Source organism: Prionailurus bengalensis, chromosome D3 (assembly GCF_016509475.1).
Source record: "Prionailurus bengalensis isolate Pbe53 chromosome D3, Fcat_Pben_1.1_paternal_pri, whole genome shotgun sequence".
Taxonomy (NCBI): domain Eukaryota; kingdom Metazoa; phylum Chordata; class Mammalia; order Carnivora; family Felidae; genus Prionailurus; species Prionailurus bengalensis.
In genome coordinates, this window is record NC_057356.1 from 11,985,341 (window position 1) to 11,999,788 (window position 14,448).

The 14,448-nt window shown below is 49.8% G+C and overlaps 1 pseudogene; it reads left to right on the forward strand.

The window, feature by feature from the left end:
- The first annotated feature begins 13,794 nt into the window (after window positions 1-13,794).
- Window positions 13,795-14,051, forward strand: LOC122471099 (annotated as a pseudogene).
- Window positions 14,052-14,448: the final 397 nt, after the last annotated feature.

A 14,448-nucleotide genomic window follows, 5' to 3' on the forward strand; every position in this document is an offset into this window, starting at 1 on the left:
TGTGCAACAGTCTCCACTTCTCTGAGACTCCGTGTCCCCGTTCCCTAGATCGGGATGTGTGTCGGCTAGTGGAGATTTCCATCCGTTTTGCTCACGACTGCAGCTCCGGTGCTGAGAGCGGTACCTGGGACGTCGTGGTTGTTCGGAAGAGATTTGGCCAGCGGCCTGTGGCGTGGACCTGTCACACAGAGCTGATCATCCTTCCCTCCCAAGGAGGTGTCGTGGGGATGCGAGGGGAAGAGGCACGCACGGTGCCGAGTGCAGCGTCTGGCCCGTTGTGAGCGCTCCAGTAAGGCAGCAAGGATCGTTGTGATTGCCGAGGCCGAGAGCGGTGTTCTCGTAAAAGAAGGGAGAGGTCTCGTTCTGTCGTCTCCAGCTCTCGGGGCGGGACCCCCTCCGCCCCACATCCTAGCGAGCTGGAAGAAGTGTTTTTGAAGTGCACAAGGGGAGCGGCAGGACTTGAGATTTGGCGAGGAGCTCCGTGTATTTAGAGGGGAGGCTGTCGCAATGCAGGAAACCAGAGAATTCGGTAATTAAAGACCCTCCTGCATCTGCAGAAGAGCGCCAAGGATTTGGATTTGGTGTCCAGCCAGCTGTCAGCTTGGGTAATTGTGCTCTGATGACCTCGAGGTCTCTCTGGGGATTTCAGGGGACGTAGTTCTGTCTCACGTCTCCCGCCAGCCCATAGCTTCTGTGTTGGAAGGGCCGTGTGGCAACAGTGGGAAGAGAGGTTGGGTTTGTCTTTGGGAGAGTCGGCCAACACCGGAGGGTCTCACTACACGGCTGTCCCAACACAACGCCACCCTCCAGTGCTACATCACAGTCCGACCCGACAACACCCCCGATCAGACCCAGCATGGTGTGCGCCATTCTGAAATGGTTCCATAGCCCAGCATGGCACCCGGGGGCAAAATAGCGTAAGACGACGCAGGAGGACAAGCTAATACTCCACCGCGAGAGTCGCGCAAACCCAGCGATGTCTTCGACGCAGCATGCCTCGACAGAAAACCGGGTCTTCGACCCGGTGTGGCTGCCCTAGACAACGAGGGCCCAACAGAGCCCCAAGCACTGGGGCTGGATCCCAAGCCGGATCAGTGCTGATCCAGCGAAGCATAATTGGCCCAAGGCGATGGAAAGAGGACACCAAGCGGAAGGAGCTAGTGCTTTGGAAAACCCGGTCTCCCTCCCAACCACGCTTTGTGGCCGTGTATGACTGGGGTTTTCCCAGCCTTGGGAAATGAAGAAAGCCAAACTCCCTGGGGTTCGCCAGGGCGCAGTAATTCCTCTGACCTTGACTCTTGTCTTTCTTTCTGCTTGTCCCCTTGGCCGCCATTCGGCTTGGCTAACCGTGATGGGGACGTCGGTGTCCGTTGGGGCCTTGGAGATGGCTCGGAGAGAACGTGGAGGGAAGGCGCCAGGCCTGGGGGGGCGCGGCGGATGGGAATTCGCAGCATCGCCGGCGAGGGGGCGGGGGGGGCTGTCCACTGGCACCTCTGTGTGGTCTCCTGGCCCATCCAAGACAAACCCCAAACCCAACACTTGATTTGGCAGACGGGGAAAAATAGAATAAAGTTTGTTCTCTTTTCCAAGACGTGGGTGCAGGGATCCCAGGCTCTAGACTTCCACTCTTGGTCATTTTCCTTTTTAAACAAACCGCCTGGCTTTTAAGATCTTCAAAATCCCATTAAAGGCTTTTACCCCTTCATATATGGGAGGCGTCTGATGAAAGGGGGTAAAGGGAAGGGGAAAGATAATGGGGCCTCAGAGAACAGAGACCAGAGGCCTTAATTTCGCCTGTCTCCCCTGCCGGTAATGGTGTTGGATGTAAACAGTGCTCTGGTGAACGCTGGAGCGTGATTACAGGATGGCTGGGGAAAGAGGAAGTGTTTGCAAACCGCAAGGAGGAATGTCGCCCTTTGAAGGAGTTTGGCATTTATTTTTTGCCCCCCTCCGCTGTCCCCCCACCACCCCAACCCTACTGCTTCCCTGCACCGCTTGCTTCTCTGGGTTCCTGGTACTGTAAACACAGTGACAGAAATTAGATGTGGGCAAATCTGTTAAACATTTCAAGTCAGAGTGGGGCTGGTGGTTGTCTCCCTCCACGGGACATGCGAGACGAAACTAATAACTTCGTAATGGCTCTTTTGTTTTTGTCTGGGGACGGGAGGGAGGGGAGCGGAGGGCAGGGGCCAGGGCCGCGGAGGGGGCTGCCGGCTGGAAATTGGGGCCAGGCTGCTGTTATGGAAGCGACCCAAGCTTCCAGGGTTGTGGGGCCGAGAGGCCACGGCCGGTCCGGAACCCTCAGCGCCGTCGGGTGGGGGCGGCCAGTGACCACCTCCCCCACCCCCTCCCCAGTCTGAAGGCTTCTCACCCACCACGTTGTAGGGCAGGCACCCTCTCTGGTCTCCCAGGCACGAAAGCACCCCTTGACAGCTTCACGCCACGATCTTCTGCGGCCGCGTCTTTATTCGTTTCAGCCGTGAAATTCCCAGTGACGTCAGTGGGGTTCCCATGTGCAAGACACGTGCGGTCCGTGGGACCGCGGGGCGACACCGGGGAGCGGAGCGTTGGCCCTGTGGATTTTATGCCTGCATGTTTGGCTGTCTGGAAACGTCTGCCTGGGATCAAGTTCATGTTCTTAATTCTGCTCAGATGGTCGGGGTGGGAGCCTGCAAACCCGCGGCTCGAAGCTCCGTCCGGCCATCCTCTAATTAATTCAACTGATACACATACTGAGGGTGCGCCCTGTGGCCGGTGGGACTAGGTGTTGGGGATACGGTGGGGAGTGAGAGGTGCCTGGCCTTCGCCTTCAGGGGAGTGTTGTGCGTGAAACCAACAAATGCACGAATGATGATGGAATATTCACAGCATATTAGGAGCCACAAGGAAAGCGGGAGCTAGGTGGTATAGAATGGGGTGCCAAATCTAGTCTGGGGGAGGAGGTAGGTCCAGTGGCCCATTCTCTATCTTTAATGGAAGCTTGCAACAGGCACTTGTAACCCGGGGTCTAAGGACACTTGGTTTTCAGGAGTCTTACGAACTCCAGGGCACCAACTGTCTGCCCTCAGAGGAATCCAGAGTGGATGTTTCCCATCTTGTCCTGGACTTTTCCAAGGATCGAGGTACCGCAACCCCCCTTACCAGAGCCCGTTCTGGTGTTTTAGCCCTCCTGGCTGCGTGCCTCGCGTCATTTTGGTGCTTTATTAATTATAACTACAGTTAACAAGAGGGGAGGCATTTGATGTCTACTTAAATAAGGCACTGTGCTTAACGAGGCATGCTGCCGAACATGATTGGATGTCATTTTCACGGAAGCCTTCAATGCAGAAACCGCAGCTCAGAGAGGGGGTCCGTTCCCCGAGGTTACACAGCTATTAAAGGAACGAACCAGGGTTCCGACCCAAGACTTCAAACTCCTAGTCCGCAGTCTTCCCTAGCAATACCCTGCCCTCCGTAGCCTCTTAGGTCTTCTGTTTCTGTCTTTTCCGTCAGATTTTAGATCCCTAAGGGCAAGGAACATACATTTTAGCCTCACTGCTATCAACATCCTCAAAAATACACATGGAATTGACTATCTGTTATCAACATCCTCAGAAATACACACGGATCACTGGGGATACGTGATACCTCCTTAGGTCCAATTACTGCCTCTCCTCTGTTGCTGTCAAAGTTCCATTTATGCGGGTGATGCAGTTTTTTTTTTTTAACGTTTATTTATTTGTGAGACAGAGAGAGACAGAGCATGAACGGGGGAGGGGCAGAGAGAGAGGGAGACACAGAATCGGAAACAGGCTCCAGGCTCCGAGCCATCAGCCCAGAGCCCGACGCGGGGCTCGAACTCACGGACCGCGAGATCGTGACCTGAGTTGAAGTCGGACGCTTAACCGACTGAGCCACCCAGGCGCCCCCGGGTGATGCAGTTTCTCTCCCTCAGATTCCATGTGCACATTCCCTTTCGTTTCTTCTCAGGACCGTCACCTCGTTGCCCATTTCTGCCACTCCCGTACTCTCCTTTGGATTCTCTGGTTACTGCTTGCACGCATGGAACTTCCCAGAGGGACCCATGTCAAAAGGAGATCTTTACAAGTATTAGCACAGTTGAGATGCAGGCTGCTTGTGGGCTCCAGGGGCTCTCGGGGTCTCCGGCTTTGTCCAGTCACCCAGAGAACATGGGGTAGATATGTGATTGCCACTCTTTCTTTGCTACTCTGACGCTGAGAAGTGGACCCTCATGGCCCTCTTCTTGAACCGGACCTGACGGTACTGACTTGCTTGGCCGATAGAATGTGCTGGCATGCTATTTTAGGACTTCTAGGCCTAGGTCAGAAGAACCTTGCAGCTCCCTCCTGAGCCTCTTGGAATACTTGTTCTGGGAACCGGCAGCCAGGCAGTGAGGGAGCACAAGCAGTCCACGAAGAGGTGTATCTGGAGGAGACCCAAGGCCCCAGGCTGCCATGACAACCTTGCCATGTGAATGAGTCATCCTGGAGGGGAGTCCTCTCCCCCCAGATGAACCGTTCCATCTAACTGATGACCACGGAACAGAGATGAGCCATCTCCTCTGAGACCTGCGTTACTGGATCGTTCGTTACACAGGAGTTGATAACTGGCGTGGAAGTTTCTTCTCCTCCAAGACTGGTTGTCGGTCTTCCTGAAGCAGGGTAGGGTCGGAGGAGAAACAGGAAACCTTGGGCTAGTGTGAGCAATTTTCAAGATTCCCTTCACTGGACCTTGTTTTTCAAGCATCTATCCTTAGATCTATCTTTTTCAAGCCTCTATCCTTAAGAGGATAGAGGCTATCCTCTTAAGATCTATCCTTAAGATCTATCTTAAGATCTATCTTTTTCATCTATCCTTTTCAAGCCTCTATCCTTAAGAGCTTTTTATTTGGGGGGGGGGGTGGATTGATATAGCAGATCAATTCCACAATTGGAGCTCTGAGTGTGCCCTTTCTTCCTTTACTTTAACTTTTATGTACTGAGATCATCATCAGAGCCAATAGCTGGTCATTTATAAAGCGCTTTTATATATGAAACGCACCATCCCAGGCACATTCCACGCATTAACTCTTTTATTTTTCATAGCAACCCTCAAGGAAGGCGCTATTATCTTTCCCATTTTACGGATGAGAAAATGGAGGCATAACGAGATTAAATAACTTTCCCCAAATTATTTCCTCCTACTAAGTGGCGGAAGCAAGAATCAAACCCCGAATCAGTGCTCTTAAAACGGCTCTCTGTACTCTTTTCCGGGGCCTGCCACAGTGCTAAACGTAGGGTTTAGAAATACACTGGTGATAATCACAGTTAGGCATCGTGCTAAATGCTTTGCTAAAATAACATTCTCTCATTTGAGCTTCACAACAATCATGCAAGTCAAGGGCTATTATTTTCTCCATTTTACCGATGAGAAAAATCAAGGCTTAGCGACATTAAGGGACTTGTTTGAGGCCACACGGCGGGCCGACCATAGAGGCTGTGTCCTTGGCCGCACTGTGCTTGATTGTTGCCCTCTGATTTTTCAGTCGGCCGGGGGAGGACAGACCAATGAGCAGGTACAGTATGAAGCCACATAAACTCTATATGAGAGATGTATCAGACGCTGGGGCAAGAGAGAAGAGCAGGTACCCTCCTTTGCCCAGGGAAATAGGAGAAGGTGTTTTTTTTGGTTTGTTTGTTTTTTAACAGGTGGCAGGAACTCGGCGACCCCCTGAGGCACGGGATTCTGCCAGTCACACGGAAGAGAGAGAGTTCTTTCCAGGTGCAGGTGGAGGGGAGGCAGGGAGAGGGTACAGCAAGAAAAAAAGGTGAAGAAACTACGAAGAAATGCACAGAAGGAAACTTGCAGTGGATTCCTATTGCTGGGGAAACCACCGGACAAGGAGGCTGGATTGAGAAGGGAGTTTTGTGCCGTACCAAGTACTTTGGGCACATCTCTGCCAAGGACAGTGCTTTTAAGGGGGTGGGCACTGACTCGAAACTAAGGGGATGTCGACGGGAGCCTGCCTCTGATCCAGCCACCTTGGCTCCAGCCCCTCCCCAGCTGTATAAGAGCAGCATTTGCAGAAAGCAGAGTTCTCTGCGATTCATATAAGCCTGTCTCACGCCCCAAGAACACATCATTTATTTCCTATAAGTGCCTGTCTCCCTCTTCCTCCAATATGCTCAGGGTTACAACTTTCTCCGCTTCCTGGGGGAGTTGCCCACCCCACGCAGTCATTACTCACTTCATAAAGGCTGTCTCCAACCCTCCTTCTCAGCCTTTTTTTTCCTGACCCTTTGCAATGACCAGTTAAAGGGCAAGCATGCTGCCTCTTTACTTGTGAAAAACAGCCGCCATTTTGGATCTCACCTGGAAATGGACGCCCCTAGGGGAAAGCATCCTTTTCCTGCCCCTTCCTTTTCTTAGTTTGAAGTCGGCGTAATTTATTTTGTGCCTGCCCACTCCTTTTCTACACATCCAACCAGGAAAATGGAGATTTATTTCCTTATAACTTAATTATAAAATTGATCTCATGCTCATGCTCATGTGATGTCGAGATGGATTAGGGGTGGTGAATACAGGCTCCCAAGTCAGGACTATGGCTGTGAATACAACTTCATTTCATCTCTTTGGGTGTCATTCTTCTGGTGAGATGAAGACGTGATTCCTGCTCAGTTTGTCTCTATCGCGGCCGGTGAGGTGGACGGAACAGATAGGCAAATGTGGTTCATCTCACACACCTACAGGTAACAGAGTATCTGTACTCATGATGTTGGCGGTAGCCGAATCAGGGATAATGATGGCGGTTGGAAATGAAAAAGAATAATTAGATATGAGCCCGATTGCATGAGTTTGAATGCCACCCCCTCTATTTGATAGCCGTTTGACTTTGGGCAAGGTGTTTGGCCTCTGTGTGCCTCAGTTTCCCCAATTTTAAAAAGATAACAGTATCTGCCTCCAAAGGTTGTCGTAAGAGTTAAATCAAGGAATACGGAAGGGCTTGGAGTAGTGCCTGGTGCATATTAAGCACTATTGGATGTATGTAACTGTTATTATCATGATTTACAACTTGTTTCTACATTTGATTACGGAAACATTGACTTCCTCTTTTGATGGAAATACGTCTTCAGTTTCAGAAGCTCGCATTCTGTAATTCATTCCCGTGAACAACAAAAACCAGCAATACTAAGAACTTGGTGGTAAATGGACCCCTCCATCCTCAGAAAAGCGTATTATTTACAAAAAGGGAGTTTTGGGGCGCCTGGGTGGCTCAGTCGGTTGAACGTCCGACTTCAGCTCAGGTCATGATCTCGCGGTCCGTGAGTTCAAGCCCCGTGTCTGGCTCTGTGCTGACAGTTCAGAGCCAGGAGCCTGTTTCTGATTCTGTGTCTCCCTCTCTCTCTGCCCCTCCCCTCTGTCTCTCTCTCTCTCTCTCTCTCTCTCTGTCAACAATAAATAAACATTAAAAAATAAAATTAAAAAAAAGGGAGTTTTGCCGTCGAGGTCCTAACCGCACCAGGCTCTTTCTAGATTCTTTGTTGCACAACTTGATGGGACAAAGCAGTGGAAATTGAAGGAATTCATCCTAATACAGTTCACCGATTTGGTCTTAGTAGGGGGTTAGCTGATAGGCACTGCACACGCAGTTGTAGCGAGAAGCCCCTTTGTGGTTTTTGTGAGTGTGCCTTTTTTTTTTCTTCATGAGAACCTCGCCGGTCACAGCTCTGATAAAACTACCTGATGCCGTCGGGGCTTCGACTCCCGAGGAACCAAAACTAACGCTTTGAGAACTCCGGCGTTTTTGGAGGAGGGAGGCATGTTCTGCTTAGCCATCCAAGGGATGGTGAAACTTGAAAAAGGAGAAAAACAAAGAAGCAAAAATGTATGAAAGAGATTAAGGCCCGGTATGAAAACTATTTTTATAGGCAGTTTGGTCTCAGCTTTGAAGTTCAATAGGGAGTGATGTATTGCTATCAGCATGGATTTCACACCTATTCAATTCTGTAGCCAGGTAATGATGAACGCGTCCTTCGGGTATAAAATAATGGAACAAAATTAAGGCAAGCTGTGAAATGGCTCCCTTGCTTCAAGTGCATCTCCAGGAGAGAGGTGCATTTGCCCGGAGTGTGTTTAAACGGTTTCCCCCTCTTTGAATTAGAAAGGTAGTGTGACAGCATTCATTTCTTTCCTCTTTTCTTTCTTTCTCTCTTTTTTTTTTTCCAAAGAGGAAAAAAAAAAAAAAAAGATCGCTCAAACCCTAACACCCCAAGACCAACATATTTTCGTTTCTCTTTAAAAAAAAACAAACCTCTTTTTAAATGTTTATTTCTTTTTGAGACAGAGAGAGGCAGGGCACGAACGGGGGAGGGGCGGAGAGAGAAGGAGACACAGAACCGGAAGCAGGCTCCAGGCTCCGAGGCATCAGCCCAGAGCCCTGACGCGGGGTTCGAACTCACAAACCGCGAGATCGTGACCTGAGCCGAAGTCCGAGGCTCAACCGACTGAGCCCCCCCCCCCCCCAGGCGCCCCGACATATTTTCGTTTCTGTGCGATGCTTCTTAGCCTTGGTCCACACCACGTGATTACAGCATTGCAGACGGAATTTACTCTCCAAGAGGTTTTCACTCTGAACCGGGTATTTTATCACCCCGCCTCCCTTTTCCCTGGTGAACAGGCAAACCTAGAGCCCCAACATCGCGGCCTGGCTTGCGTGGCGAGAATTGTCGCATCTTTGCTGCCAAGTGTCCTGTCTGAAATGGTACCCAGCTTACCGGGTTCCCGCTTTGCTTTTTGTTGTGAAAGGTTTTAAAAGGGAATGCGTGAGGCGCGCCCCCGGCCCCGTCTCTGCAATAAGCAAGGTTCATGTAGACCCTTTGCCCACACGGAAAGCCACTGCGTCCAAGTTTGGACGCATAGTCACGGCCTTCAGGGTTTATCGCTAGACACCCCCCCCCCCCCCGCCCCGCAGATCTGCCTCTTGGACCTGAGTCCGGGCAGAGGACCCAGCCTGCTCCTCAGGGGGCCATGGGTAGCTACCACCAGCACCTGACTCTGGAATTACTCGGGGGTCCCCTCCCCTCAGCCTGCCAAGCTTGTCTGGTCTTAGGGTTTCCGTCTCTGTCACCCCCACTGCCTGAGACCCCCCCCCCCCCCCTTCCACACCCTTCCGGTCACTTAGGTCTCTGCTCCAATGTCCCCTTTTCAGAGGCCCTCCCCGGCCACCCTAGCCACCATCGGTCCCCCATCGCCCTATGATTTCCTCTCTTGCACTTGCCCCTCTCCGAAATGACCCTGCAGGTTTATCTGTGCATGTGGACGAGTGTCTGGCTGTCCCCTAGCCCCGACATTTGTTTCCTTCATGTACATCCACACCTGACATCATACTCGGCACACATCGGTTTTCAATTAACAAATTGGCTTTCAATTCAGAAATGCTCAGTGAACGAACGGCAGCCTAGCTCACTTACTCAGATCCCCGCCTGTTCCATTTCAAGCCCCCACTTTAAAAAAATTATTAAAGTCATGGCGCCTGGGTGGCCCGGTCGTTTAAGCGTCCCACTTCGGTTCCGGTCACGATCTCGAGGTCCGTGTGTTCGAGCCCCGCGTCGGGCTCTGGGCTGATGGCTCGGAGCCTGGAGCCTGCTTCCGATTCTGTGTCTCTCTCTCTCTCTCTGCCCCTCCCCCGTTCGCGCTCTGTCTCTCTCAAAAATAAATAAGTAAAGACATTAAAGACATGAAACAATTAATAAACTAAATTTTAGAGCAGTTTGAGTTTCACAGCAAAATTGAATAGAAACTTCAGAGACTTCCCATATATCCGCCCCCCCCCCCCCCAATCTACGTTCCCACCGGAGGGGCACATTGGTTGCAATCGATGAGCCTGCATTAACAGGTTGTTATCACTCAGAGTCCGTAGTTCTCATCCGGGCCCCCTCTTGGTGTTGCACATTCTGTGGGTTTGGACTGACGTACATTGACACGTATCCATCATTGTGGTATCCTTACGGGTTAGTTTCGTTGTTAACAGTGATTAGCATTTATGTGGCACCAACGGGTGGCGAGCGGGCCCTGTGTGCGAGCGGGCCGTGCTAAGGGGCTTGCGCGCACGGTCGTGTTTTGTTCTAACAACCCCGAGTTGTGGGGGTCCTCCCCATATGCTTCTCCTTCTTTCCAGTTTTCTCCCAACCGGCTCCCTCCTTTGTGGTCCCCGCTGGCCCTGCCGTCCAGCTCCTCCTCCGCTACTCCCTCCAGCCTTGACTTGGCTTTTCTGCTTTCACCCTCGGGCCGTCAGGGTCTGCGGACCACTGGGGCCAGATCTCGCTGGGGAGATCTACCGGGCCAGCCCCTGAAGACAGAGGAAGGAAGCGTCTTTTAGAAATTCAGTGAAGCGTTTATTCAAGTCTCTGCCAGGTGTTGGTGACAGGGAGGACTCCACCGTGGTCTCTTCTGAAACCCGTACAGGGTTTCCCTCCCTCCCGCTTTCCCCCCTTCCCTCTGTGCTCCTCCGAGCCTGCGAACTCCCTTTCTGCAGGCTTCACCAGAAACAGGGTCAGAGAGGCGGGAGGCAGCTGCTGTGATGGCCAGAGGAAGGCCACTCAGATGCACAGACAGATGGCAGAGAGATGGGCCCTGGGACTGAGTGGAAAGCTCACTGCCTAAGGTGGTCAGGGGGAGCGTGTCCCTGCCCACCACGCGCCTCCCTGATCTTGCAGCTTGTCCCCGCCCACGACGCACCTCCCTGACCATCGGGTGGGAAACATGGCACCAGGCCCTGGGTACCACCGTTTGTCCATTCTGGAGAAAGGCTCCCCATGTGCTCTTATTTTTGGATGCTCAGAAGTTGCTAGAGCACCCACAGATCCTTGCATTAGAGGTGTGTGTGTGTGTGTGTGTGTGAGAGAGAGAGAGAGAGAGAGAGAGAGAGAGAGAATTGGTACAGAATGAAGACCTTCTTCATCTCCAAGAGCTTTCTCCTCCCAACAAGCTGCCCGTCTTGGGGCACCATCATTCCCAGACTCGCCCTGTCTACCAACGGCTGGAGGCTTGATCAAAACTTACCTGACGTCCTCCTTACCACCCCCCAACTCTGTTCCTCATGTTTACCACTTAGCTCCCCACCCGGCAGATCTTGTATCAGCAACAGTGTATCTCCCTGCCCCCCAGCTGCACCCTTTAGGCTCAAGTGAGGCTCCCAGACATTGAAATCCACCAGGAATCCCACTTCCCTCTTGTCCCCAGTTGGCTGTACTGATGCTATCTGCTAACTGCGCCCCCCCACCCCCGCCCTGCCCTGGTGCTCCGGGTTAATTTCTACTCTTTGTTTCACATCTGGGGAAACTGAGGCACACAGTCGTTCTATAGCTTCCCCATGGTCACACAGTACATGAGCAGCCCAGCTTCAGACACAAAACCCAAATCTGTGTGCCTCCAAAGCCCCTTTGTTACCCTGTGTCCTTTTATTATATACTATAGTATATATAGTATACTATACATATTATATATAATGTATATAATATATACTATATATGCTATAGTATATATTATATATAACGTATATAATATATATACGTATGCATATATAGCATATAATATATGTATATATAGTATATATTAGTATAGTATATATATTATATAGTATATAATATACAGTATATTATATGTATATATAGCATATAATATATATTATATATAATGTATATACTATATACTCTATATACTCTATATACTATAGTATATATATAATGTATATAATATATACTATATATATACTATAGCATATAGTATATATATATTATATACACTATATATAGCATACTATATATAGTATATAGTATATATATAGTATATATAGTATACTAGAGTATATTATAGTATAGTATATATAGTATACTATATATAGTATATATAGTATATAGTATAGTATATATTATATATAGTATATATATAATATACTATTACACTCTCCAGATGGCTAGGAAATTAGAAGCAAAAACGATTGATTATTGAGTGCACAGATGCCCCCCTCATGGGCCTCAGTTCCTCCCAGAGCCTGCCATTGAGTTGGAGATGGGGCCACCAACTCATAGCTCACCTGGCTTCACTACACGCCTGTTTCTACATCTGTTAAATGGGCTTAATAATAGCCAGGGTGTTGTGGGCCAGATGAGGTAACGTTTGGACAAGTTCTTTGAGACGCCTTGGATGAAAGGTGCCAGAGAAGTGCCAAGGGTTATTAAGGCGGAGACATATGCTGTGCCTAATTTAGGATTCCCCGTATTTTCCTACTTGGCAGAGTCCGCGGTGATCACAGGCTCAGAAAATATTTGCCAGGGCGGGCAATACCCCAACGTCAGGCTTGAGCCGTGACAGCAGAGGGGATGGGTTGCGGTGGCTTTACCCGGGAACGTTGCCTCATTTCTTGCTGGTGGTCTGTCCTCCCACGTGATCCCGCGGATGCACGGCCCTTGGCTGGGGCTGAAGGCTGTACGTGGAGGGGAATACGGGATGTGTGGAGGCTCTGCGGAATGGCTTGACCCCAATACGGTTCAGCCCCTGTGGGGAAAGATGGTGACAGTTGTGTCTTTACCCGTCCCACGAGCCTGGAAATCAAGCAAGTGGGGAGCAGGTGAATTTAATAGCTACCTCTGAGTGGAATAGATGGGTGATGAATAGGTTTTACACAGTTGTGCCCGCCCCATCTCAGAAAGGTGCAACCTCGGTGGGAGAAGAACTAAAAAAGCCAAAAAAGAAAATAATAAAAGATCCTTCTCATCATTCTGCTTCTCTTTTCATCATGCCGTCCAGTTACACAGATGATTATTTATTTTTGAGAGACAGAGAGAGACGGAGCATGAGCAGGGGAGGAGCAGAGAGAGAGGGAGACCCAGCATCCGAAGCAAGCTCCAGCCTCTGAGCCATCAGCACCGAGCCTGGTGCGGGGCTCGAACTCATGAACGGTGAGATCATGACCTGAGCCGAAGTCAGACACTTAACCGACTGAGCCACCCAGCTGTCCCGATGATTATTTTTAAATAGACTTTTAATTTTAGAACAGTTTTATTTATTTATTTTTTAAGTTATGTATCTTGAGAGAGGGAGAGAGAGCGCACGAGTGGGGGGAGGGGCAGAAAGAGAGAGAGAGAGGGGGAGAGTGAGAATCTCAAGCAGGCTCCGAGCTGTCAGCACAGAGCCCCATGTGGGGCTCGAACTCACAAACCGTGAGATCATGATCTGAGCCGAAGTTGGACGCTCAACCAACTGAGACACCCAGGGGCCCCAATTTACTTACTGTTTTTAAAGTTTATTTACTTTGAGAGAGACAGAGCATGAGTAGGGAGGGGCAGAGAGAGAGGGAAACAAACAGAGAATCCCAAGCAGGCTCTGTGCTGGTCAGTGCGCAGAGCCCGATGTGGGGCTCGAACCCATGAACTGTGAGATCATGACCTGAGCCAAAATCAAGAGTCAGACGCTCAACCGACTGAGCCACCCAGGCGTCCCTAGACTAGTTTTAGATTAACAGATAATTGTGAATGGAGGGTTGCCATATAGCCCATGCCCGCTTTCTCATAATATTTCATCATGTTGATATAGTACCTTTCTCGTAGTCCGTGAACCATTACGGGTGTATCATCGTCACTGAGGTCCACACTTTATTCAGATTCACTGATTTTTCTTAACGCCCCTTTCCTGTCCCAGGGTCAACTCCGGGGCAACACATTACATTTAGTTGTCATGTCTCCCTAGGCCCATTGACAGTCTTCCACACTTCTCTTCTTTTGGATGACCTTGATGGTTTTAAAGGAGGGCTAGTCCATCGTTTCTCGGCCTTTTGGCCAAGATCAAACGTGGTATCTGTTCTTATCAGTTTAAGGGATCGCTAGTCAGGGAGTTTGTAGACTCTCCCTCATTTGGGGGTTGGAGAATATCTCTCAGTTGAGAATCTCAAATGATCTTCTCATGATTAGACTGAGGTTATGGGTTTGGGGCAGAAAGGGCACATAAGAGGCTAGTTGCCATGCTCATTACACCCCATCAAGGGTATGTATTTATTGCTGTTGATGTTAACTCTTGTCACGTGACTTTGGTGGTGTTTTTCAGGAGCCGATTATCTCTCTGCATTTATTTTTCTATCATGACACAGTCTAGCCCCATAGAAAATGCTGCGCTTTAGTTGCTCTGTTGATGCGTGTTTTAAACTTCATGAGGATTTGTTCGGAAGATTTCTTTTTCGCCCATAGTTCTATGCTCACTGAGTACCTAGAAAAGTAGGATATGAATCTTGTTTTTTTTTTTTTTTTTTTTTAAAAACTTGAATGAAGATAGATGGTCCATATTAACATAGGAAACGTGGTATCTGAGGAGGAGTGTATGTATCAGTGTTGGATGGATAGAGGAATAAATGAATGGTGTCTCCAGCACGCCTAGAAGAATGACAAGCCAACTGGCTGGGTCATTCAAGTTCACGTA